Raw genomic sequence first — 27,286 nt, forward strand, 5'->3', positions numbered from 1 at the left:
GTTGTTTTGTTGCTTGTCTTATAAAATGCAAATACAAAATTTAAACAAATAAGTATATTGTAAAATGATAGATTATGTACTATCTTATTTTTTTAATGTTTACATAATAACTACTTTTTTTAAAAAAATCATCTGTCTGAAGTAGTGTAGGATTCCTGTCTAAGCAGGGGGTTGGACTAGAAGACCTCCAAGGTGCCTTCCCACTGTTATTCTATTCTAATTATCCAAGGGGTTGTGTAGTTATCAGTGGTATTAAAATAGGAGCTGTTAAAAAAAACCCAAATACAATTTCATATTGCTTCACATCTCAATATCCTTTTCGATCTAGTTTTTACGCCCATCGGTGAACGCAGGTCTGAACGAGCCCGTGGTATCCAAGTTAATTTCAAAGTACACTGCTCAAAAAAAAGTGAAGGGAACACTTAAACAACACAATATAAACTCCAAGTTGTCAATCAGCGTTGCTTCCTAAGTGGACAGTTTGATTTCACAGAAGTTTGATTTACTTGGAGTTATATTGTGTTGTTTAAGTGTTTCCTTTATTTTTTTGAGCAGTGTAGATAGAGCAGGAGGTCTCCAATCTTGGCGACTTTAAGACTTGCGGACTTCAACTCCTAGAGTTCCTCAGCCAGCGAAGCTGCCTGGGGAACTCTGGGAGTTGAAGTCCGCAAGTCTTAAAGTCACCAAGGTTGGAGACCCTCTGATAATACAGGGATTCTATCGTTGTATAAGTCAGTGTTTCCCAACCTTTTTTGAGCCGCGGCACATTATTCATATTTTCAAAATCCTGGGGAACATTGAAAGGGGGGCGGGGGGGCGGGCTAAAGAAAAGTTTGGACAAAAAAACCCTCTCTCTGCCTCCCTTTCGCTCTATTTCTCCCTCTTTCTCTCTTTTCCTTCCTTCCCTTCTTTCTCTCTCTCCATCCCTCTTTCTTTCTTCCTCTCTTTTTTGCTCTCTTTCTCTCTCCCTCCTTCTCTTCCTCTGTCTTTCTCTCTCCCTTGCTCTCTCTCTCTCTGTCTCCCTTGCTATCTCTTTCTTACTTTTTTCTCTCTCTCTTTCACTGTCTTGCTATATGTCTCTTTCTTTCTCTTTGCCTCTCTTGCTATCTCTCTTTCTCTCTCTCTGTCTCTCTTTCTTTCTTTCTTTATCTCTCTGCCTCTCTTGCTATGTCTCTATTTTTCTCTTGCTATGTCTCTCTTTCTTTTTCTCTCTCTCTGCCTCTCTTGCTAAGTCTCCCTTTTTCTCTTGCTATGTCTCTCTTTCTTTTTCTCTCTCTCTGCCTCTCTTGCTATGTCTCTCTTTCTATCTCTCTTTCTCTATCTCTCTTTCTCTGCCTCTCTTGCTGTCTTTCTTTCTTGCTCTGTCTCTCTTTCTCTGCCTCTCTTGCTATGTCTCTCTTTCTCTCTCTCTCTGCCTCTCTTATATGTCTCTCTTTCTTTCTTTCTCTCTCTCAGCTGACTGCAAGCGGGAGCCCTGACGGCGGCAGCTGGACGTGCTGCTGGACACCGTATATGCCAGGCCCGTAGCGCCAGCATGTACGACGTCCAGCAGCATGTCCAACCGCCATGTCAGGGCTCCCGCTTGCAGTCAGCTGAGAGAGAGAGAGAGAGCTCCCTCTTGCCGCCGCCATCTCCCTGTGACTGTCTGCGGCCGCTGCAGCCGCCCCCCCTCCTACCGCCAGTGCCCTCCCACCGGGCCACAAAGGACACTTGCCGCCGACGCCAGGAAAGCTCCAGCTGGGCGGGGCGCTGCCGGTACTTCCTTCCTGGGGCTCCTGCTCGCAGCTGTCCCCCGGCTTCTGCTCGATGCCGCGGTTTTCGGCACTCTCCTGCTGGGCCCCAAAGAAGGAAGGCGGGAAAAAGGCGCGAAGAATGAAGCTCTCCTTCTTCCTGCCTTCCTTCTTTGGGGCCCAGCAGGAGAGCGCCGAAAACCGCGGCATCGAGCAGGAGCGCACCGGTTGGGAAACGCTGGTATAAGTTACAACCGGGTTCTGAAGACCAGCCCCACATGACAACAAACCTCCCTTCTTTTGCTTTGGGAAGGCGCCTCGAGTTTCCCTCATGTCCATTCATCCGGGTTATTTTTCTTTTACCGAAGGGAAGCTCTGATTGACGGCGTTAACTCACTGCGGGGCCCCTCTAATCACCGGGCCCGGTACGGGACTTTCAGTAGTACCCGTCTATCGGCAGCCCTGGCAGTAGGTAACTGACTATATTCTGGAGGAATGCTGAGTAATGGCAATTAGTTTGGTGTAAAAATCCCTGCCTCCCCACTGGGGGCCATGTGGGGGACGCCAACTGCCTGGCACCCAACAGCACCCAAGCACCAGCTCCTCTGACTGACATAATGGGCCTGCAGAAACTGGAATCCCTCCGTCTTGGCCTAGGTGGCTTGGCAGTGGAGGAGGTAGCCCATTGCTGCTTCAGGGTAGTAAAACTGTAGATGTAGTGGAGGGAAGCCAATCTCCCCTGCTACTGAGACTATAACAGCCATTGCATCCCATAGTTGACTGACCCAGATGGGGGGATTTCGTATCGCCCGCATCCTCTGCCCTAAAGCCAAAGGGGAAAAGCAACCTGCCAGGGTGTCAAGGACCTGGACCACCGGCCCTGCAGAGACTAGTGGTACCCTGGGGTTGTTGTGTGGGCCTATGGAGGCCCTAAAAGTGGTGCCAGCATAATACCCCACCCTCCCTGCTGGAACGCCCAGGGGAGCCCCATGGATGAATTGTGCGGGACTGAGGCAGGGACAGCAACCAATAGGAGAGGAAGCCTGAGGGCATGGGCAGGGGCTAAAAAATGAGGGCCCTACTCCATCCCTGGCCTGATGGAATATTCACTGTGAATGTGTCCCACACCTCGACTTACAGGCCACCATTCCCAACTGGTCTGACCCTGGAGGAGGTGAGGTAGTGGCTTGAAGACATTCCCAGCACTGCCATCCCCTCAGTCACCATCTCCAGCTCATTCAGAGGCAGCCGTCTGCCTAATGGGTACCTGCAATGAGTATAATACTGTTAGAGCTGCCAGCTGCTGATGTACTCGATGGGACCCGTCTTAGAAAACCGCAGACACACCTACCTGCAGGCGTCTGGGATATAGCGCACAGGTTAAAGCACTGTTAACCAGGGGCTGCAGCCTGGCCAGGTAACCAGTCCAACCTAAATAGCCTCTTGCGTAACTGGCGCCCCATGCATAACCCTTCCCAACTGTACGTACCTTATGGAGTATAGCAGAAAGTGTCAAACAGATAAGCTGGGAGGTGAGCACACACACACACACACCCATGATGGCAAGGATGGCAAGGATTGTCCAGCATGCTGGGGGGAAAGAGGCATCGCAAACCATGGAATAGGACCCCTTCTGGCAATAATAATAACTAACACCCCAGACTGGAATGCCCGTGCCCACAGGGAAGAGTGAAAAAGCTGGCCCATTCCCAAGTATACCTGACAAGCACCCCTACGAATGCCCTGCCCCTGTGCCTGAGCAAAAGCTGACCTGACCCCGAGGCATCCCGCCACCTTTTGCACTGCACGGGAATAGCAGGACATCAGGTATAACCTGAATGTATGTGAAGAGAAGGGCACATGCCCGAATGTGTCTGTGAGCACTGGGACTCAGCAGGGTGGGGTGAAAGCGACTCCACTCAACACTCACAGTATCGGGTACACCAGTTACGTGTTCACCCTAAGTCCTGGCAAGAGGGTGCCCATGGACTATCACCAGTATAGTTATGCAAGTATACAAAAATCATCCAGAGAGCTGGATCCCGTAACCACAAGATTACATGATGTGTAGTGGTACGCACCAGCCCTAGCAACACTAACCTCATATCTGTACTACCCCACATCCCAGTTGTGGCCCACCTCACATCTCTTTGTCACCTGTTCAATAATACTAATACTAAAAAAGGCAGGGTACTAACCCTCATGAGGCTGAAGAAATAAGAGATGCAAGAATGGGGAATCGTGTTATGCTAACCATGCATATGATTCGTTGATGGTACTGTGTGAAAGAGAAGAGCTGCTAATCTGCCTAGCATAGCCTGACATTGTGTATTTGCCTGGAGAGCTGCCAGTGAATATATACCCCACCTATTGCTGGCCCAAAACTAGTATGAAGGTAAATTGGGCCACCGGATAACAACTATAAGTGTGGAGCAGATCCTGCTAGATTGCACTAATTAATTATTATAAATCCAGAGTAGCAGCCAGTTTTATTAACACAGCGTTAGAATCCTTCGGGAACTCTGACCTCGAATAGGAGCTCAATAATAGCTGTATCCACTCCATTGTCCAATTGTTCCACCTATTGCTGGTTTTGACTTAGGATAAATTATATTGTATAGCCCAAAAACCTCTATTAGGATAAAGCAAACAATGACAAATTACAGGAATGTGATTGCAGTACGATAAATTATATATTAACAGCAAGTTCTCCAGATGCCATAGCAGAATCTAATGAAAACTTCAGACTCGAAGTGAGACCTAAATAAAAGTCATGTCCCTCTCAAGAAATAGGAACAAACTTAAATGGAGAGATAACCACTTGTCCCGTCCTCAGGGTATATGCTTGCACTCATGAGGTCTCGCACCCCCAATGCTCAGGTAGAACTGTTAATGCGTCCTGAGACTACACAGTCTGAGGCCTGCGGCCTGGGCTATCCCTAGGTAGAGGTCATCCAACCCCATGGCAGAAATGACACTGAGGAGGGGGTAAGCCAAAACACCCAGGGGGAAAAGGTGTGGGGACCACCATGCTGAGGGTTCTGGGCCCGTGGATATCCTACCCTCCCCCCTCAAGGGCCTACGAGTTGACAAGGGGGAAGTAGAACAGCTTAGCCCTGTCACCCCCTCCTGGCCCAAAAAGAAGGGAAGGCAATCACCCGATACCCGGATGCCAGAGGTCGATCAGGAAGACCCCCCTTTTCTACCTCCATAAATCCTGCTGAGGAATACTTACCAGCACTGTTCCCCCTAAGCTGAGTTGTGCTCTGTAGCACAGGAGATTTAAAATCTCAGCGCAGAAGATTGGAATTCTAACGTGAGCCGCTGGCATCCTCATGTTCCCCTAGCACCACCGCAAATGCCGCCAGTCCATTTAGAACTGTGATACAGAAAAAACTGATAGGATTTTCAGACAGGCTTTTTGTAAAGGAAGACATCTATCTAAGAGTGCTATGAAATGATGGCAATTTGAAGAAATTAAAATGTCTCAGAAATAAAATGAACAAGGAGAGCCATATATTATAGCTATTTTCCCTTTCCCTTTCCTACAAAATATGCCATTGTAACATTTAGATGTGAATTTAAACTCTGTGTTTCCTTTGGTTGCCATGGAAACCAGGTTTGGGCCTCATAATATCAGAAAAGTCTCCCAGATCTTGTTCCTTCTGCAAACACCTTGAATATATCATCATCTTATTATTTTTTGGGGGGGGAGGAGTTATAAAACCACTGATGTTAAATTAAAGTAAAACACAGATGGACAATTTGAATGTATTTCTCAGAGTTTCCCTGAATGGTATGGTTCATATGGCTGAGAAGTTTTTTATTATCTGAGGTGACATTTTGGAAGTCAAAAGAATATTCAAATGGAATGTATTATAAGAGATTCCAACAGAGCCATATGTGTCTTTTCCAGGATCATAGGGTTCAATTAAGAGAGCCAATCATTTTGTTTTTAAAATTAAAAACAAGAGAGAAAGCGGGAGAGAAAGGATGAGAGAGAATGAGAAAAAGAAAGAGAATGAAAAAAGTGTACTAAAAGTAATGTTAAGTAGCATGGAGCATGACTAATGGTAGAAGCATGTTAAAATCATTGGGAAAATGTCCTTGGAAGACAAATGAATTTTCAGCAGAATAATTAACTTAATTAACAAATTTGCATACATATTCATCAGGCTATTGAAGTCTTTCCAGCACAGCTTGATGAGCATTGGTATAATAATTGTCTCATTTACATTCTGCAATCTACTACAATTTGGGGCATGGAAAAAAATGAAAGAGAAAAAAGAAAGAAAGAAAAAGAAAAAGGAAGCCAACCTCTTTTCTTTGTCCTTTCTTTAAGACTTCAATTCTTCAAATGCACACATGTAGACCATGCAGTATCCATTCCTCTTCCATACTTTTCACACATCCTTTCTCTGGCTTTGACATTTCTCTTCCATACTTTTCACACATCCTTTCTCTGGCTTTGACATTTCTCTTTCCCTTTCCCCCTTCACCCTTTTCTCTACCCTTCCTTGGCCCAGATTTTTTTTTTTGCCTCTGCTTACTCTCCTGCGTAATTCTTGGCACCATTTCTGACGTCAAACTGCCACCAGACTGCATCATGTAAAAATTGCCGTTTTCTTCTATATCTGCAGGGCAATCTTTAAAGGCATAAGGGGTGACACTTCAGACTGGCAGCTTGAGAGTGTGGGGAGAGGGGGAGCCTATTGATACCAGCACACAGGAATCTGGAGAGCTCACTCTGACAGCTAGTCTGTACTAAGAACAAAAGGGGTTTTTTTAATTGGGGGGAGGGGGAGGAATAAGTTATATTTTTATGTACTGCTGTCATATGGCCACAAGATCATCAGAAATAGATTTAATTACCAAATTTATGCATTAAGGGAAGAAAGCACACTTAAAACAGCACTATAAGTGTTGGTAATGGCCTATAAAGCCCTACATGGCATCGGACCAGAATACCTCCAGGACTGCCTTCTGCCGCACGAATCCTAGTGGCCAATCAGGTCCCACAGAGTTGGCCTTCTCCGCATCCCGTTGACTAAACAATGCCATCTGGCGGGACCCAGGGGAAGAGCCTTCTCGGTGGCGGCCCCAGCCCTCTGGAACCAACTCGCCCCAGAGATTCGAATTGCCCCTACTCTTCCCACCTTCCGCAATATGTTGAAGAACTATCTATGTCGCCATGGGGGTAATAATTATCTCTCCCCCCCCACCTTTTTCCTGACTGTAATACATGAGAATGGTGTGATTGTGCAGTAATGATTGTTTTTAATATCTATGGGTTTTAAATTTCGTTTTTAATTTTTATTGGATTTGTACTCTGTATGGTGTATTGTTGTTGATGTGAGCCGCCCCGAGTCTTCGGATAGGGGTGGCATACAAATCTAATAAATAACAATAATAATAAACAGCAATATTCTTATTTATTTTTCCCGTAACGTAAATCCATTAGAGAAGTTCCAGTATATGGAACAAAACAGATAAAATAGTGAGCTCCATTTAAAACTACATTATTTAGGCTCATCTCTTTTTTTGGTCCATTGAAGAAGCTGCATTTGAAAGAAATAGTATTTCCTCTTTGAAGTTTTTGGTCTTGATAGAGATTTAAATCACAGATTCTTAATTTAAATACAATGATATGTCTTATCATAAATGGTTACAATGGAAAAAGCTTTGTATCATGTGAAGATAGTGCATGTTGATCTGAAATGCACATCTATCAGATCCCTATTGTGATAGTGCCATTTCTGTAGGGAGCATGTGTGTGAATGCATTGATTAACTTATTGCCTTCTTTCTGTTTCCCATACATTTGCCTCCGCCAGTTGGCCACAGCTCTTTCTTCTCCAGCCTTTCCTCTCTGATGATTGGACACTGCCTTTTCTTCCTCACCAAAAGGCCCCTAGCTGTTCAGCCCAGCCCTTCCATAACAAAAAAACACATTCACCCCTGGCCTTTTGGCTGCATGGGACACTTTGCTGCCAGCCAATTAGAGCAGTCCTCACAAAAAGCTAATTCTTAAAAAGCTAATTTGGAAAGCCAATCAGAGCAATTCTCACAAAACGGAGGCGGGGTGGGTGGGGGAGAGAGCTAATTTGGGAAGGGTTATCTCCCTTTTTTCTTAATCAAATGAAAGGAAATTCTGATCCAGCTAAACTTTGACCCAGCTAAACTTCTCTCTGAACTAATTTTAATAATCTTCAAAGTGCAATAAGCCTCATTCCCTTCCCATTCCCTTCTCTCTTTTCTCCTTTCCTTTTCTCCTTTCCATCACACTACAGAATCATAGAGTTGGAGGGCATCTCAGAGGTTATCTTGTCCGACCCCCTGATCATGCAGGAAACTGATACAGAATCACAGAGTTGGAAGGTACTTTAGAGGTCATCTAGTCTAACCCCTCTTCAAGCAGGAGACCCTTACAGAATTGGTCTCCTGGTCAAATTTCTGGACTGCTAAATTTGCTGGTGGAACTCCCTACCTCACAAAAAGCTAATCCTTAAAAAGCTAATTTGGGAAGCCAATCAGAGTGGTCCTCACAAAAGAGTGGGGAGAGAGAGCTAGGTAGCATCCTGTTAGCAAAGGATAGAAGTGAAGGCTGTCTGCTGTCTGGGGTCCCTTTATGACCTGGTTGTCATGGTGATCTATGGAATTTTTACAATGCCTTGAGGTTGATGCAAAAGGAACAACCAGTTATGAGGAAAGTGTTTGGGAAGAGAGGCAAAAACTCTGAGTGGGGGTAGGGGGCCTTTTAACAAGAAGGGAAGGGACCTTGGAGGTCATCTAGTTCCACCCTGCCTTCCACCCATATACATTTAACCAATTTCTGGGCTGCTAAATTGGCCGGTGGAACTCCCTACCACATGATCCTCTCTCAAATTCCCTTCAAATTTCTCTTTCTCTCTCCCAGTCAAATTTCTGGGCTGCTAAACTGGCTGGTGGAACTCCCTGCCACATGGTCCTCTCTCAAATTCCCTTCACATTTCTCTCTCTCCAGATCCTTTCCAACTCTTGTCAATTTGTCCCTTCTCCTGGGCCCCACAAGGCGAGATTGCTTGGCTGATGGGACTGAGAGAAGGCCAACTCTGTGGGCTCTAATCGGTCACTGGGATACATGAGGCAGTATGTAGTCCCATAAGTAATCTGGTCCTAAGCTACGTAGGGCTTTATAAATAATAACCAACACTTTAAATTGTGTTCAGAGACCAATAGGTAGCCAATGCAGCTTATGGAGTGATGGTGAAACATAGCTAGATCTTGGTAGCCCATGATTGCTTTTGTGGCTGCGTTTTGGACTAACTGAAATCTCTGAACATTCTTTAAAGGTAGTCTCATGTGGAGAGCATTGCAATAATCAAACCATGAGATGATGAGGGCCTGAGTAACTATGAGAAGAGACTCCCTGTCCAAATAGGGCTGCAACTGGTGCACCAGGTGGGCCTGTGCAAATACTCCCCTTTCCACAACTGAGAGATGTTGTTCAAGGCTCAGCTGTGGATCAAGGAAGACTCCCAAGTTGCAGACCCTCTCTGAAGGGGATAAAGTGTAATGAAGGACAGATTGAATTGTCCCTGGGAGGCAAAATCCACAGCCACTGCACCTTGTCAGGGTTGAGCTTGACCCTATTAACACTTATCCAGTCCCTCACAGCCTCCAGGCACTGGTACATCACCTCTACTGCTTCATTGAATCGACATGGGATGAAGATGTACAGCTGGGTGTCATCTGTGTACTGCTGGTAACTCATCCTGTGTCATTGGATGATCTCACCCAGCAGTTTCAGGTAAATATTAAACAGCAGGGGGGAGAGAACTAACCCCTGAGGCATCCCACAAAGGAGGGGTCTAGAGGCCGACCTCTGACTGACTGCGACTGACTGGAGAGGTAGGAGGAGAGTCACCATAAAAAGGTGCCTCCCACTCTCAACATCTCCAGTTGGTGGAGGAGGACTATGGTCAATGGTATCAAAAGCTGCCGAGAGGTCAATGAGCACCAGGATAGAAGAATAACCCCTATCCCGGGCCTGCCAAAGGTCATCCATTAGCATCGGTCTGTCTGTATCAAATTCCTATAATGTTCTTGCAGATTTAAACAGTAAGGATGTTGTAGGTACTAGCAAGGCCCCTCAGGCGGAGAATGAGGGGATGTTCAAAGGAGAAGTTGTTGTAAATGAGGTTCATAGTGTTACCAATCCATCAAGTGCAGTTAGTAGAAATAAAAAGAGGACACATTTTCTTGTGGGTGACTTGACTGTTAGAGGTGTTGATTTGGGACTGAGTAAGGATGTGGTGAAGCTGATGAGGTGTCTCCCAGGGGCCACTGCCAGCAGGGACAGGAGGTGGATTACAAACATTGTCAAGGCTGTGAGTAAAGGTAATAATGTTGATGTGGTGATGCATCTTGGCACAAATGATTTGTCTCAGAGAAATGTTAATGTAGTAAAAAGAGATTTTCAATGTCTAAGTGTGGAGCTGGGTAAAATAACTGATTCAGTGACTTTCTCAGAGGTGTTACCGGTTTGTGGCCAGGAGGATAAAACAACTTGTATCAGAGAGTTTAATGTGTGGTTAAGGCAGTGGTGTAAAGCTGAAGGTTTTGGCTATGTAAGTCATGATGTCAGTAGGTGGTTTAATAGGGAGTTGTTTATGAGGGATGGTTTGCATCCATCATGCAGAGGTACCCAGGTGCTCGGTGAGGAATTCAGAACTTTTTGGACAGGCATTTAAACGAGGTAAAGGGGACAGAGAGGTAACTGATGTGGATGATATCTGTCCCCGACCAATGAGGATAAATCAGTTTCTGGAAGCTTATGAAAAGGGAGCTGTAAATAGAATAGATGTAGTTGTTGATGATAAGGGGCAAACTAATAATGAAAATAATGTTCTTTGGGTAATGTGCACGAATGCTCAAAGCTTGAGCAACAAGCTCTGTGAGTTAATGGCCATAATATCTAGAGATAATTTGGATCTGGTTGCCATAACTGAGACATGGTTTAAGGATTCTAATAAATGGGAAATATCCATACCAGGATATACACTGTATAGGAAGGATAGAATAGAGAGAAAGGGAGGTGGAGTAGCCATTTACGTTAATGAAAGTCTAAAAACAAAACTAATTCAAAATACGTGTAAAGATCTGGAGACTCTGTGGATTTGCATGCAAAATAAAGACGGTTCTGTCATTAGAATTGGGGGGGATCTATAGGCCTCCAGGGCAATCTGAGGAATATGACAACAAGATGGTGGATGAAATTACCCAAATGGCAGTACAGTGATCCCCCGCTCGTTGCGAGGGTTCCGTTCCAGGACCCCCCGCAACGAGCGGGTTTTCGCGAAGTAGCGCTGCGGAAGTAAAAACACCATCTGCGCATGTGCAGATGGTGTTTTTAACTTCCGCAGCGCTAGCGAGGAGCCGAAGATTGGGGGCGGCGCGGCTGTTTTAAAACGTCGCCGCCGGCATGGGGGGCTTCCTAGCAGCCCCCCAAACCCAGGTTGGGGGTCCGGGGGGTGCTGGCAAGCCCCCCATGCCGGCGGCGACGTTTTAAAACAGCCGCGCCGCCCCCAATCTTCGGCTCCTCGCTAGCGGGCTTTCGAGATGAGTCCTGAAGCGAATTCGCCCCGTGACATTCGCTTTCCCGCAGCCGAGTGATCCTGGGCTCCTTCGCAACCTCGGAGAGCTTCCTGGGCATGAAAGCTCACGAAAACCAGGAAGCTCTCTGAGGTTGCGAAGGAGCCCACGATCACTCGGCTGCAGGCGGGAGGAAGGCGAATGCCACGGGGTTGGGCTCGGCTCCATCCTCGGCTCCCCTCCTACCAGCCCCGCCGCGGAAGGCTCCATTCTGTTCCCTGAATGGAGACCGCCGGCCGCTCAATCGGGCCGGCAGGGAACAGAATGGAGAGTTCCGCGGCGGGGCTGGGGGAGCCGAGCCCAGCCCCGTGACATTCGCTTTCCTGCCACCCGCAGCCAAGTGATCCTGGGCTCCTTCGCAACCTCGGAGAGCTTCCTGGGCATGAAAGCTCACGAAAACCAGGAAGCTCTCTGAGGTTGCGAAGGAGCCCACGATCACTCGGCTGCGGGTGGCAGGAAAGCGAATGTCACGGGGCTGGACTCGGCTCCCCCAGCCCCGCCGCGGAAGGCTCCATTCTGTTCCCTGAATGGAGACCGCCGGCCGCTCAATCGGGCCGGCAGGGAACAGAATGGAGAGTTCCGCGGCGGGGCTGGGGGAGCCGAGCCCAGCCCCGTGACATTCGCTTTCCTGCCACCCGCAGCCGAGTGATCCTGGGCTCCTTCGCAACCTCGGAGAGCTTCCTGGGCATGAAAGCTCACGAAAACCAGGAAGCTCTCTGAGGTTGCGAAGGAGCCCACGATCACTCGGCTGCGGGTGGCAGGAAAGCGAATGTCACGGGGCTGGGCTCGGCTCCCCCAGCCCCGCCGCGGAAGGCTCCATTCTGTTCCCTGAATGGAGACCGCCGGCCGCTCAATCGGGCCGGCAGGGAACAGAATGGAGAGTTCTGCGGCGGGGCTGGGGGAGCCGAGCCCAGCCCCGTGACATTCGCTTTCCTGCCACCCGCAGCCGAGTGATCCTGGGCTCCTTCGCAACCTCGGAGAGCTTCCTGGGCATGAAAGCTCACGAAAACCAGGAAGCTCTCTGAGGTTGCGAAGGAGCCCACGATCACTCGGCTGCAGGCGGGAGGAAGGCGAATGCCACGGGGCTGGGCTCGGTTATCCCCTCGGCTCCCCTCCTACCAGCCCCGCCGCGGAAGGCTCCATTCTGTTCCCTGAATCACTTTGAATCCAGCAGCTTCTGCTGGATACGGGCGGTGGGTGGGACGAGCGGTGAGGAAGCCAGGGGCTGTGGCAGCTCGCCCCCCCATCGCCCGTATCCAACAGAAGCGGTGGGATTCAAAGTGCTGGGGTGGGGGGGGTGTCCCGACAGCCCCCCACCCCAGCACTTTGAATCCAGCAGCTTCTGCTGGATACGGGCGGTGGGTGGGACGAGCGGTGCAGAAGCCAGGGGTGTGGCAGCTCGCCCCCCCCATCGCCCGTATCCAGCAGAAGCGGCGGGATTCAAAGGGATTCAAGGCTAACTTCTGCGCTTGGCTTGAGGACTCAGCTGGGAAGCGGCACGGGTGTTTTAAAAGGTCTCCGCCGGCATGGGGGGCTTCCTACCCCCCCCGAACCCCCAACCCGGGTTTGGGGGGGTGCTAAGAAGCCCCCCATGCCGGCGGAGACCTTTTAAAACACCCGTGCCGCTTCCCAACTGAGTCCCGAAGCCAAACGAACCCGGGTGGCCGGGCGAGCAGCGAGCAAATGGCGGGTGGCCGGGCGAAGGGCGGGCGAACGGAGGGCGAGCGGGTGCTGGGGGGGCTTCTCGCCCTCCCGCCAGCAAGAGGGGAAAGACCCAGGGAAGCCGCCCAGCAGCTGATCTGCCCGGCGGGGAACACCATCTACGCATGTGTGGCCATAGGAAAAAAGGGCGCACATGCGCAGATGGTGTTTTTACTTCCGGGTTGAAAAATCGCGATGTAGCCCATTCGCAATGGTCGGGGACGCAATAACCGGGGGATCACTGTAAAGGGAAATATTGTGGTTATGGGTGATTTCAACATGTCTGATGTTGACTGGAATATCCCCAGTGCCCTTACATGCAAAAGTAAGAATATAGTAGAGGCCTTTACAGGAGCAGCTCTGGCACAGCTGGTTAAGACACCAACTAGAGGGGAGAATATTCTAGATTTAGTTTTTACGAATGGGAATTGGGTTTCAGAGGTCAAGGTGGGAGAAAATTTAGGTTGCAGTGACCATCTATGTTTGTGGTTTGATGTAAAAACTGATTGTGAGCAATCCTATACTGCAACCAAAGTATTGGATTTCAGAAAAACAAATTTTAATGCAATGGGGGAATATTTAAATAATGAATTAAAGGGGAGGGATAAAATGGCAGGAGCAAGCACCCAGTGGACTGTATTAAAAAAGGCCATCTTAAAAGCCACAGGACTGTATTTAAGGCAAATAACTAAAGGTAAAAGGAAGAAGAAACCGCTATCGTTTAGCAATGATGTAAGGGCTATAGTCAGTGAAAAAAAGGCTGCCTATAGGAGGTATAAAGAGTCTGGAAGTATAGCTGATAGAGAGGTATATAAAATGAGACAGAAGGAGGTGAAACAGATAATACACGCTGCTAAAGCCTCAAAAGAGGAATTGCCAAATCTGTAAAGAATTGCCAAATCTGTAAAAAGAGGAATTGCCAAAATCTGTATTAGTGATAGGAAGAAGAAAAACTGCAGCATCACGAAGCTTAGTACCGGGAATAATACATGCGTTGATGGGAATAAGGAGATCGCTGACCATTTCTTTTTTTCTTTTTTCTTTTTTTTTTAAAGTTTTTTATTACATATATACACATTTACACAAAATAAATGTTTTACATCATATATTGATACAAAGCCAAATCAACACATGACAAACAAACAGACAAACAAAAAGGATTCTTAAAATGTAGTTACTTATTTAAGTACATTAATAGCAATATCTATTTGCTTAGCATGTTATATAGTATTTGTACTTATATTCCCTTCAGGAGGTAAGTTATGAATGATTTTTGATTTTAAATTATTTTCTGGTAATAGGTCCCCATTTTTTTTTTACATCTCCAGCATTTCAGATTTATTCCTTTGTACATTTGTGTTAGTCTTGCCGGTGGGAGGTGCCACCGGTAGTACATTTTATATATATTTTCCCTAAAAGCTGTTGACCTTGTTAATTTATAATTTTTAGTCCAGATTGTTTCCCATTTGTCTAAATTTATACTATAACCAAGATTTCTGCCCCAACTGTGTATGTTATTTTTAACAATGTATTCCTCCATTTTGTAATGTAACATATATCTATATATTTTGGAAATCATTTTCTTATCTTGGCCTAGAATTATCTTATCTAATTCTATCTCTTTTATTTGTATTTCTTTTCTTTTCCCTTCTTGATATTTTGATTTAATTACATTGTATGTCCACCAATCAATTTTTATTCCAATTTCTTCTAGTTGTTCCCTTGTTTTTAATTCCCCGTTTTTTTCTAGTATTTGGTAATAATTTAGCATTTTGTTTAGTTCTCTCGAATTTGGGTATACCGTCGCCTCTAAGCTAGAATACCATTTTGGAATTTGGTGATAATACATTTTTTTTATTTTTTTCCAGGTTGTGTATAGTGAATTCCTAATTATGTGCTGTCTGAAGTAACTATGTGTTTTTTCTTTATTTTCCCATAAAATAGCATGCCACCCAATCCTCATATCGTGTCCTTCTAGTATTAATAATGTTTTGTTTTCTAGTTTGAACCATTCTCTCAGCCAGTCCATGATCGATGCGTTGTAATATATTTCAAAATCTGGTAGCCCAAATCCTCCCTGTTTAATATTATCTTGTAGATATTGAATTCTGATTCTAGGTTTTTTTCCAGCCCAGACAAATTTTGTAATCATTCTGTTCAATTTTTGAAAGAAGCTTTTTCTTAATATAATTGGGATCGTTCTGAATAGGTATAATATTTTGGGTAAGATGGACATCTTAATTGTTGATATTCTGCCTATGAGTGAAATAGGCAGTTTATTCCATTTTTCTAATTTCATTTTTATTTCTTTTATTAGAACCGTATAGTTATCTTCTTTTATTGTAGTTGCTTTTGCCGTTAGTTTTATTCCCAAATATTTAACTGTTTTTACTATTTGTAGGCCTAACTTATCTTCTAATGTTTTCTTCTCTGTATTTGTTAAATTTTTTGTCAGTGTTTTAGTTTTTTGTTTGTTAATTTTTAGTCCTGCTACTTTGCCGAATTCAGTAATCTCCTTTAATAAAATTTCCCCTGATTCTATAGGATCCTCTATATTGAATACTAAGTTGTCGGCGAAAGCCTGGATCTTGTATTCCTGTCCCTTCAAATTCAACCCTTTAACATTTTTATTTGACCTTATCTGTTTTAATAAAATTTCTATGGCCAGGATGAATATTAATGGGGAAAGCGGACATCCTTGTCATACTCCCTTTTCAATTTTTATGTTCTGCGTTAATTGACCGTTTATTATGACTTTTGCCGATTGTGTAGAGTATATCGTCCTAATTGCTCTTACAAATTTTTCTTTGAATTTCATTTTGATCAATTGGTTAATAAAAAAGTTCCAATTCAGATTATCGAATGCTTTTTCCGCGTCCAAGAATATTAAAGCCAAATTTTTTCCTGGATTTGCCTCGTAATGTTCTAAAATATTTATAATGTTTCTCAAATTATTTTTTATATTTCTGTTTGGTAGGAAGCCGTTTTGATCTGGATGTATGATTTCATTGATTATCCCTTTGAACCTTTCCGTTAATATTGTCGTGAAAATTTTGTAATCCGAATTTAGCAATGCAATTGGTCTGTATTGTTTTATCGAGTGTCTTTGTTCTGGGTCCTTTGATATTAGTGTTATTAACCCTTCCTTCCAGGATTCAGGCATTACTCCTTTATCTAGCACTTTGTTTAGCATCTGTAACAGTAATTTTTTGACTGGCTCGTGCATTTCTTTGTAAAATTCGGCTGGTATTCCATCTACTCCCAGAGTTTTATTATTGTTTTGTTTTTTGATTGCTAGCTCTAGCTCTGTCATAGTTATATTTTTGTCCATCCTGTCTATGTTACTCTCCGATATTTGAGGTAGTTCGATCTCGTTTAGGTACTGGTCTATTTCTTCCTCTTTTATATCATCTTTCCTATATAGCTGTTGAAAGTAGTTTTGTATTATCTTTTTTTTTTCTTCTATGTCAATTTGTTTTTCTCCCCTTTCATCTTCTAATTGTAGGATATATTTTTTCTCTTTCTGTTTTTTAATTTTATAGGCGAGCCACCTTCCCGGTTTGTTTGCATGTTCGAAGTAGTTTTGTTTTACACTTTTAATTTTTTGGGCTACTTCCTCCTGCACTATCAAGTTTATCTTATGTTTAATTACATCTCTTTTTTCTTTTAGTTCCACTTTTTTTGGATCTTTTATCCACTCGGCTTCTATTTGTTCTAGTTCTTTTTGGTTTTCTCTCATCTCTTTATTTTTATCTTTATTTTTTTTACTAGTGTATGCAATTGTTATCCCTCTAATATAAGCTTTGGTTGTGTCCCATATGTTTTGTATGGTTGTATCTTCGTTCCAATTTTTTTCTAGAAAAATATCTAGTTCTTTATTTAAAAATTCTTTATATTTGTTTTCTTGTATGGTTTTTATATTCATTGTCCATCTATTTTTTTTAGTTTGATTCCCTCTAATTATGATGCTTACTGGGTTGTGGTCTGCCCAAAAGTTGGGTTCTATTTCTGCTGATATTATCTCTTGTTGTAACTCTATATTTGTCCATATCATGTCTATTCTGGACCATGAGTTGTGGGGGTGTGAATAGTACGTATACTTACATTCATCTCTGTGTCTTTCCCTCCATGTGTCTTTTAGTTTGAATTCCTCTATAATATCTTTGAGTTCTTCTGGTAGTACTTTTTTCTTTTTACTCTTTTCTTTACCTTTATAGTCTTTATCATAATCTATTATTATATTAAAATCCCCAATCACACAGAGATTTCCTTCTTCAATTTTAATTATTTTTTGATACAACTTTTTATAAAAGCATTTTTTATCTTTATTGGGGGCATAAATCACAATTATGTTTGTCTTTTTTTGGTTAATTTCAATTTCTAAAATAAGTATTCTACCCTCTTCATCTCTATCAATTACTTTCGGATTTAGCCAGCTTTTAACATATAGTGCAATTCCTCTTTTTTTTTCATTTGCAAGGGATGTAAATAACTTTCCCAATTTCGGGTATTCCAATACTTTCTTATCCTTTTTTTTACATGGACTTCCTGAAGGCATATTACATCTAAATTTTGTTTTAATAATTTTGTAAATATTTGTCCTCTTTTTTGAGGAGAGTTCATTCCATTTATATTCACCGAAAATAATTTAATTTCTTTGTTCATTCTTTATTGACTATCTTGCCCTTTTGCTGCTTCTTAGTTCTCTGCAGTTTTCTGTTTTTCCTCTTTCCCTTTACTAATCTTATCTGTTCTTTCTTCCTCTATCTCTCCCTCCTCCTGGCTTGTTGTCTCTAATTCTGTGCTGCTTTCCCCTTCTTTTTTCAGATTTTCTAAAATAAATTTATCTGCTTGTTCTAATGTTTCTATATTTATTTTCTTCCCCTTCCACGTTACCATCACCCCTTCTGGGACTAACCATCTAAATTGTATCTCGTTATTTATTAATTTGTTTGTGAAGTAATGATAATCCCTCCTTCGTTCCCTAATTCTTTTTGGTATTTGTTTCAATACAATAATGTCCTTTCCTTTATACGAGAGGACCCCCCTAGTATTCCTGTATATCTCATCTCTCATGGTTTTTTTAGTGAATCTGATGTGGACCTCTCTGGGGTGTTGGTGACGGCGTGCGTAGTTGGTTTGTACTCGATATACCTCGTCTACATGGTTAATTAGTTCGTTTTCATTTATTTTTAATTCTTCAGAGAAAAGTTCCACTGCTGTCGCAAACAGATTTTCCCCTTTTTCTTCGGGTATGTTTTGTAATCTAAGGTAAAAAGAGGCTTTTTCGAATTCCAATTGAGCGATGGCCCCTTCTAAATCTTTATTTACCCTTCTGAGTTCTTCTTCGTTTTTGGTTAATCTTAACTTATTCGCTTCGGTTGTCTCTTCCACCTGTTGTATTTTAGTTTCCTGTCTGTCTACTGTTTTTTTAACACCCTCTATTATATTATTAAATTTGGCAAAATTTTCATTTACTTCCTCGAATTTTTTTTGTGTCTCTTGGTGGTTTTTAATTATAATTTCTTGAGTTTGATTAGAGGTTTCTTGTTGTTTTACCATAAATTCTTGAATTTTGTCTAGGGAGTTTTGTAGGCTTTGTAATGAGGGGGCCTGATCTTTACTCTCTCCTGTAGCAATGTCGGAAGTCGAAGAGGATTTCTGCACAGCTGGTGATAACAGAGTTAAATTACCCCTTTTCATCGATTTAGTTAATGTTTGTTGAGTTGCCATTTGTAATAAATTTTTTGTATATATTTTGTATATATTAATATTTTAGACCTTCTAATAATCAATTTAATGTCTAGTCAACCTACTCAACCTAATCAATATCTAATCAATCAATCAAATTAATTCTATAGCAGTTAATTCAATATATAGCCAATCAAGTAAATCAATCTATACAAATAATTTTGCAAATTAATATAGCATATATATCCAACACAAACAAAAATAGAGAGGGGTATTATCAATATACTTAATAGCTAATAAGTCATAGAGTGGGAGGGAGGAACAAGATGTCAAGATGAATAAATCTAATAGGAAGGGGAGAAATAGTAATTTCAATTATTATAAATGTTTCAAAACTTAATCAATACTTAACTTAACTTAACCTATCTTATTCTAACTTAAGTTTGATGTTTGATACTTAATATTTAATACTTAATGCTTTAATACTTAATACTTAATCAATATTTAATATACAATTAATTAGTTAATAGTTTGGTAGTTAATAGTTCAATAGTTAAATAATTAAATAAGTCACTCCTTAATTCCTTATAGAGTAAAACAGTTGTTTAGGAGTAAAGGTCTAAGTAGTGCAGATATAATATAAATTCAGCAAGGCATTATATCAATTAATCAATTAATTAATTCATTATTTAATTAGAATTGATTGGAAGTATTGTTGAATGTTGATTAGTAACTGCAATAACCTTGATTTCATCTAAATGTATTCTAGTCCAGACTCTGTCCTTTGTCTTCTTCCAATCTTATGTATTGTCCAGTTAATGTTTCTTAATTCTAATATTAATTTTAGCCCAGATTAGTTCAGAATGAATAATTCTAGTAGTCCCACAGTTATTATTTAAGGCTTGGAAGATTGTAATTTAACGTCTAATAATATCATATACGTTCCCAAATTCTTGTAAGAAGATCTGCTATAGTAATAGTGGAGCCAGTCCAATCAAGCTGAAATCTATTAAATCGAGTAGTAATCCTGTTCCTTTAAGGTTCTATCTTCTTATTTCAAAAGTTCAAGTAGCTAGATAAACAAAAGACAAGCGCAAGCCCGATAAATCAGTTGGAAAGATGAGGATCTCCGAGACGCTGCTTATATTCCGGCTGTTCCTGCCTCCGTAGATCTATCTTCCCGGAATAAAAAAGGCTTAGTCATATGGACGTAACACCCGTTACGAATACTCACACCCGGAAAGATTTTGTAGTTCCCAGCTTTCACTGCTCCTGTTTCACCTGGTGTTCCAATTATTTCAATATTTCTTCATCAATCTTTAAACTCGTGTCTCACCCCGGTTTCGTCGACAGCCAATCTTCCGCTTTTTCCATCCACCTCTGCTCCGTCTCTACTCCGTCTATCGATCCAGCTCTCGTCACACACCCGGACCTCCTGCCACCGCACGCTGTATCTTATTTCTCCTGACGCTCAAACTTTTCAATCGCCGCCTATTTCACTTTGACCTCCTCTGTCTTCCCTTTCTCTTTCCCACAACTATTCCAGCATACAAGAAGCTCCCGAGTTCAAAGTGTGTTGTTTTAATGTAAATGCTGAGGCTCACCGATCTCTTCTCACTTCCTCCTTGATTTTTACGGGGCGGCCATGTCTCTGGGCCAGCAAACGCTGGCTTCTTTTTTTGCCCAGTCCTGGCAGTTTTAAAGCTTGTTCCGATGTGAATTTGCGATTCTCACACCGGGCACAGCATAACCACCTCTTACGACACCCTCCCCTCCAGGTTGGGCATCTGATTTTATACTTTAAGGCAATAAAAGTCGTGCTGGGAGAGCAGCGGTTCACTCACCAGCTCCGCATCGACCAAGCCCCGCCCCGGAAGTCTCGATCGCTGACCATTTCAATAGCTACTTCTGTTCAGTTTTCTCAAAAGACACCTTACAAAATAATACTATAGAGGGATATAGCATTGCTTCCAGCTGTACGGATTCAGCTCCAGTGATCTTAGAAGCTGATGTCTTAGAAGAACTTGAACGATTAAAGATAAATAAGGCAATGGGTCCAGATGGCATCCACCCCAGAGTTCTTAAAGAACTCAGATCTGTCATTGCTCCCCCCCTGACTGATTTGTTTAACCAATCCCTGTTAACAGGAGATGTTCCTGAGGTTTGGAGAATGGCCAGTGTTGTTCCTATCCACAAGAAGGGCAGTAGAGAAGAAGCTGATAACTACAGGCCAATTAGCTTGACATCAGTTATAGTTAAAATGATGGAGACTCTACTCAAAAAGAGGATAAATCAGCACCTAAAAAACAATAACTTATTGGACCCAAATCAGCATGGCTTTACTGAAGGCAAATCATGTCAGACTAATCTCATTGACTTCTTTGACTATGTCACAAAGGTGTTGGATCAAGGTGGTGCCATGGATATTGCCTATCTGGACTTCAGCAAAGCCTTTGATATGGTTCCACATAAAGAGCTGATAGATAAATTAGTGAAGATTGGACTTAATCCCTGGATAGTTCAGTGGATTTCAAGCTGGCTAAAGCATAGACATCAGAGAGTTATTGTTAATGGTGAGTATTCTGAGCAGAGTGACATAGGGGAAGGTTTGGTAGGGAAGGTTTGCCTATTTGCCGATGACTCTAAAGTGTGCAATAGGGTTGATATTCCTGGAGGGGTCTGTAATATGGTAAATGATTTAGCTTTACTAGATAAATGGTCAAAGCAATGGAAACTGCAGTTTAATGTTTCCAAATGTAAAATAATGCACTTGGGGAAAAGGAATCCTCAATCCGAGTATTGCATTGGCAGTTCTGTGTTAGCAAAAACTTCAGAAGAGAAGGATTTAGGGGTAGTGATTTCTGACAGTCTCAAAATGGGTGAGCAGTGTGGTTGGGCGGTAGGAAAAGCAAGTAGGATGCTTGGCTGCATAGCTAGAGGTATAACAAGCAGGGAGATTGTGATCCCCTTATATAGAGTGCTGGTGAGACCACATTTGGAATACTGTGTTCAGTTCTGGAGACCTCACCTACAAAAAGATATTGACAAAATTGAACGGGTCCAAAGACGGGCTACAAGAATGGTGGAAGGTCTTAAGCATAAACGTATCAGGAAAGACTTAATGAACTCAATCTGTATAGTCTGGAGGACAGAAGGAAAAGGGGGGACATGATCGAAACATTTAAATATGTTAAAGGGTTAAATAAGGTTCAGGAGGGAAGTGTTTTTAATAGGAAAGTGAACTCAAGAACAAGGGGACACAATCTGAAGTTAGTTGGGGGAAAGATCAAAAGCAATGTGAGAAAATATTATTTTACTGAAAGAGTAGTAGATCCTTGGAACAAACTTCCAGCAGACGTGGTTGGTAAATCCACAGTAACTGAATTTAAACATGCCTGGGATAAACATATATCCATCCTAAGATAAAACACAGGAAATAGTATAAGGGCAGACTAGATGGACCATGAGGTCTTTTTCTGCCGTCAGTCTTCTATGTTTCTATGACCAAAGCAGTTTTGGTGCTATAACTGGGCCTGAAACCAGACTGATGAGGGTCAAGATAATGTAGCTAGTTGCCCTATCTATGCAGCAGCAAAGAGGAGACAAGAAATGCACACACATATATCGGTCTTTTACAGACACTAGCCAAGCTTTCAGAACCCGAGAGAGAGATATCTATGGATTTTATTGTAGAATTACCTGAAAATGATGAGGAATACTGTTATCTGGGTTGACTTTTTCTCCAAGCAGGCCCATTTTATTTCCTGCCAGAAAATTCCCACTGCTAAGACAGTCACCAAAATATTTCTGCATGGGGATACATGGGGCCACACAAAGGATAATATCTGATCAGGGGAACCAATTCATTTCAAAGTTTTGGAAGGTCTTTGTGAATATTCTCAAAACTCTTCAGAGTTCATGTTCTAATCATCATCCACAGACTAAAGGATCAAGTGAGAGACTGAACTAAGTTCTCGAAAAATATTTAAGATGTTTTAATAACAAGATAACTGGACTGATCTCCTGCTTTTTGCAGAGATTGCCAATAATAACTGTTCTGTGCATAGCCTCTCGGAGCAAACACTGATTCAAATGGATGGATGATCTCTGGCGGACCCGGGACAGGGGTTTATCCTCTGTCCTGGTGCTTCTTGACCTCTCAGCGGCTTTTGATACCATCGACCATGGTATCCTTCTGCACCAACTGGAGGGGTTGGAAGTGGGAGGCACTGTTCTTCAGTGGTTCTCCTCCTCCCTCTCCAGTCGGTCGCAGTCGGTGTTAGTGGGGGGTCAGAGGTTGACCTCTAGGTTGCTCCCTTGTGGGGTACCTCAGGTGTCGGTCCTCTCCCCCCTACTATTTAATATCTACATGAAACCACTGGGTGAGATCATCCAGGGGCATGGGTGAGGTTTCATCAGTATGCCGATGATACCCAGCTGTACATCTTTTTTTAAATTTATTTTTATTTATTTTATTAGATTTGTATGCCACCCCTTTCCAAAGACTCAGGGCGGCTAACAACAATAAAAAAGACAATGTAAACAAATCTAATATTAAAAATAATCTAAAAAACCCCAATTTAAAGAACCAATCATACATACAAGTATACAATGTATAAATTCTATAAGCCTAGGGGGGAAGCGAAAATTTCAATTCCCCCATGCCTAACGACAGAGGTGGGTTTTAAGGAGCTTGCGAAAGGCAAGGAGGGTGGGGGCAACTCTGATATCTGGGGGGAGTTGGTTCCAGAGAGTCGGGGACGCAACAGAGAAGGCTCTTCCCCTGGGTCCCACCAGATGACATTGTTTAGTCGACGGGACCCGGAGAAGGCCAACTCTGTGGGACCTAACCGGTTGCTGGGATTCATGCGGCAGAAGGTGGTCCCGGAGATATTCTGGTCCGGTGCCATGAAGGGCTTTATAGGTCTTAACCAACACTTTGAATTGTGGCCGGAAACCTATCAGCAACCAATGCAGACTGCGGAGTGTTGGAGTAACATGGGCATGTTTAGGAAAGCCCATGATAGCTCTCGCAGCTGCATTCTGCACGATCTGAAGTTTCCGAACACTTTTTAAAGGTAGCCCCATGTAGAGAGTGTTACAGTAGTCGAGCCTCAAGGTGATGAGGGCATGAGTGACTGTGAGCAGTGAGTCCCGGTCCAGGTAGGTCTGCAACTGGTGCACCAGGCGAACCTGGGCAAACGTCCCCCTCGCCACAGCTGAAAGATGGTTCTCTAATGTAAGCTGTGGATAGAGGAGGATGCCCAAGTTGCGGATCCTCTCTGAGGGGGTCAATAATTCCCCCCCAGGGTTATGGATGGACAGATGGAATTGTCCTTGGGAGGCAGAACCCACAGCCACTCCGTCTTATCCGGGTTGAGTTTGACTCTGTTGACACCCATCCAGACCCCAACAGCCTCCAGACACCAGCACATCACTTCCACTGCTTCACTGACTGGACTACTGGACATGGGGCCACAGAGCTAGCCGTTCCAGGGGAACGAGGGAGGCCCTGTCCCGGGCCCTCCTTGCCTTTCGCAAGCTCCTTAAAACCCACCTCTGTTGTCAGGCATGGGGGAATTGAAATTTTCCCTTCCCCCCTAGGCTTATAGAATTTATATATGGTATACTTGTATGTATGATTGGTTCTTTAAATTGGGTTTTTAAATATTTTTAATATTAGTTTACATTGTCTTTTTTATTGTTGTTAGCCACCCCGAGCCTTTGGAAAGGGGCGGCATACAAATCTAATAAAATAAATAAAAATAAATTTTAAAAAAGATGTACAGCTGGGTATCATCGGCATACTCATGAAACCTCACCCATGCCCCTGGATGATCTCACCCAGTGGTTTCATGTAGATATTAAAAAGTAGGGGGGAGAGGACCGACCCCTGAGGTACCCCACAAGGGAGCAACCTAGAGGTCGACCTCTGACCCCCCACTAACACCGACTGCGACTGACTGGAGAGGTAGGAGGAGAACCACTGAAGAACAGTGCCTCCCACTCCCAACCCCTCCAGTTGGTGCAGAAGGATACCATGGTCGATGGTATCAAAAGCCGCTGAGAGGTCAAGAAGCACCCGGACAGAGGATAAGCCCCTGTCCCGGGCCCGCCAGATAACATCCATCAGAGCGACCAAAGCAGTTTCCGTGCTGTAGCCGGGCCTGAATCCTGACTGTTGGGGACCTAGATAATCGTCTTCTTCCAAGGATCGCTGGAGCTGGAGCGCCACTACCTTCTCAACAACCTTCCCCATAAAAGGAAGGTTGGAGACTGGGCGATAGTTATTAAGAATGGCTGGGCCCAGGGAAGGCTTCTTGAGGAGGGGGTGCACAAGTACCTCCTTGTAGGGATCCGGGAAGGACCCTTCCCCAGAGAAGCGTTGACAATTGCCTGGGCCCAGCTCCCTGCTGACTGAAACCAGCCAGGAGGGACATGGATCCAGTAAACAGGTGGCAGAACTCACCGCTCCAATGGCCTTGTCCACTTCAACAGGTGTCACCAGATCAAACTCTTCCCAGGCAGATGTACAAGTACGGGCCCCAGTCAACTCGACTGACTTGTTGTCAGTCGACTCTGTTTTCCAATTGGAGTCGAGGTCCGCCCAGATCTGAGCGATTTTATCAGCGAAAAACATGTTAAAATCCTTGGCACTACTCTGCAAGGGCTCCCCAACTCCCCTCTGGTTAAGAAGGGAGCGGGTCACCCTAAACAGAGCGGCCGGGCGGAATTCCATATTACTCCAACACTCCGCAGTCTGCATTGGTTGCCGATCAGTTTCTGGTCACAATTCAAAGTATTGGTTATGACCTATAAAGCCCTTCATGGCACCGGACCAGAATATCTCCAGGACCGCCTTCTGCCGCACGAATCCCAGCAACCAGTTAGGTCCCACAGAGTTGGCCTTCTCCAGGTCCCGTCGACTAAACAATGTCATCTGGCGGGACCCAGGGGAAGAGCCTTCTCTGTGGTGGCTACGACCCTCTGGAACCAGCTCCCCCCAGAGATTAGGATTGCCCCCACCCTCCTTGCCTTTCATAAACTCCTTAAAACCCACCTCTGCCATCAGGCATGGGGGAATTGAAACATCTCCCCCTTGCCCATGTAGTTTTGGTCTATGATTGATTGTGTGCTTGTTTTTTATATATATTGGGGTTGCTTTTATGGACTTTTTAACTTAAAACTGTAAATTAGATTTCTAAATATTAGATTTGTTACTTGTACTGTTTTTGCCATTGTTGTGAGCCGCCCCGAGTCTGCGGAGAGGGGCGGCATATAAATCCAATAAATCTAATCTAATCTAATCTATCTAATTCCGCTGATGTAATCAAGGCAGCATGATATGCGCATCTTGCCGCCTTGAGCATCACTTTGTAAGTCTTAATGTGAGCTCTTACAAGTGTTCAATCAGATTCGGACTTACTCTTCCTCCATCGCTTCTCTAGACATCTCTTCTGGCGTTTCAACTCCCGGAGGTCTAGCGCCACGGAGAGGTCGCAACAGTGCAATTCGGTCCAGAGCCTCTGCTGCAGCCTTGTTCCATGCCTCAGCCAGAGACTCTACCGAGCTGTGGACAAGTGTATCTGGAATAACCCCAAGTGCCTTCTGAAAACCTTCTGGATCCATCAGGCGTCTGAGTCGGAACAACCTAATCGGTTCTGCCTCCCTGTGGGAAAGGATTGGAGCCAGGAAGTCAAGCCGCAGTAGAAAATGGTCTGACCATGACAAAGGCAACACTTCTAAGCCCCTTAGTCTCAGACCATTACTCAATTGCTCAGAGAGGAATACCATGTTGGGTGCGTGCCCTCCCTTGTGAGTACTACTTGGGTCAGGTCCATGGCTGTCATGGTGGCCATGAACTCCTGTGCCATGAACTCCTGTCCAGAGGTTTTGCCGAGTGATGGCAGGTTGAAGTCCCCCAAGACAATAAGTCTGGGGAACTCTACCGCCAACCCCGCTACCTCCTCGAGTAGCACAGGCAGGGCCTGTGACATGCAGCTGGGAGGCAGGTACGTGAGAAACAGGCCCACCTGAACCCCTAAGTCCAACTTCACAAGGAGGGACTCGCAACCCGCAATCTCTGGAGCAATGAGTCTACACAGGCCAAGGCTCTCCCTGGCTATAATAGCCACTCCTCCCCCCCCTTCCCTGGGGTCGAGGCTGATGACATATCTGAAACCCAGCTGGGCAAATTTCAGAGAGAGGAACTCCTCCCTCCTGGCCCAGCCAGGTTTCAGTTACACAAGCCAGGTGGGTAAAGCTGTAAGCTTATTTCCTTTTACTATGCAAGTCCTGTTGTCTTCTCAGAAATCTCCAATTTCTGGCATCTAATAGTGGGTCATCCCCTCTAATGTCTTCTTCCCCCTCTGACTGAGACCACTCCACCATTAGCCCCCTCTGGTGGTTCCTCAGATTCATTCAGGTCACTTTCTCCCTCACTCTCACTTTCTGCATCAGGTGGCAACCACACTGGCCCAGGGTATCCAGAGGGGCCTGGCTCATCCTCCTCAGAATTTGACATTAGCAGAG

The sequence above is a fragment of the Erythrolamprus reginae genome, chromosome Z (genome assembly GCF_031021105.1).
Source record: "Erythrolamprus reginae isolate rEryReg1 chromosome Z, rEryReg1.hap1, whole genome shotgun sequence".
Lineage (NCBI taxonomy): Eukaryota > Metazoa > Chordata > Lepidosauria > Squamata > Dipsadidae > Erythrolamprus > Erythrolamprus reginae.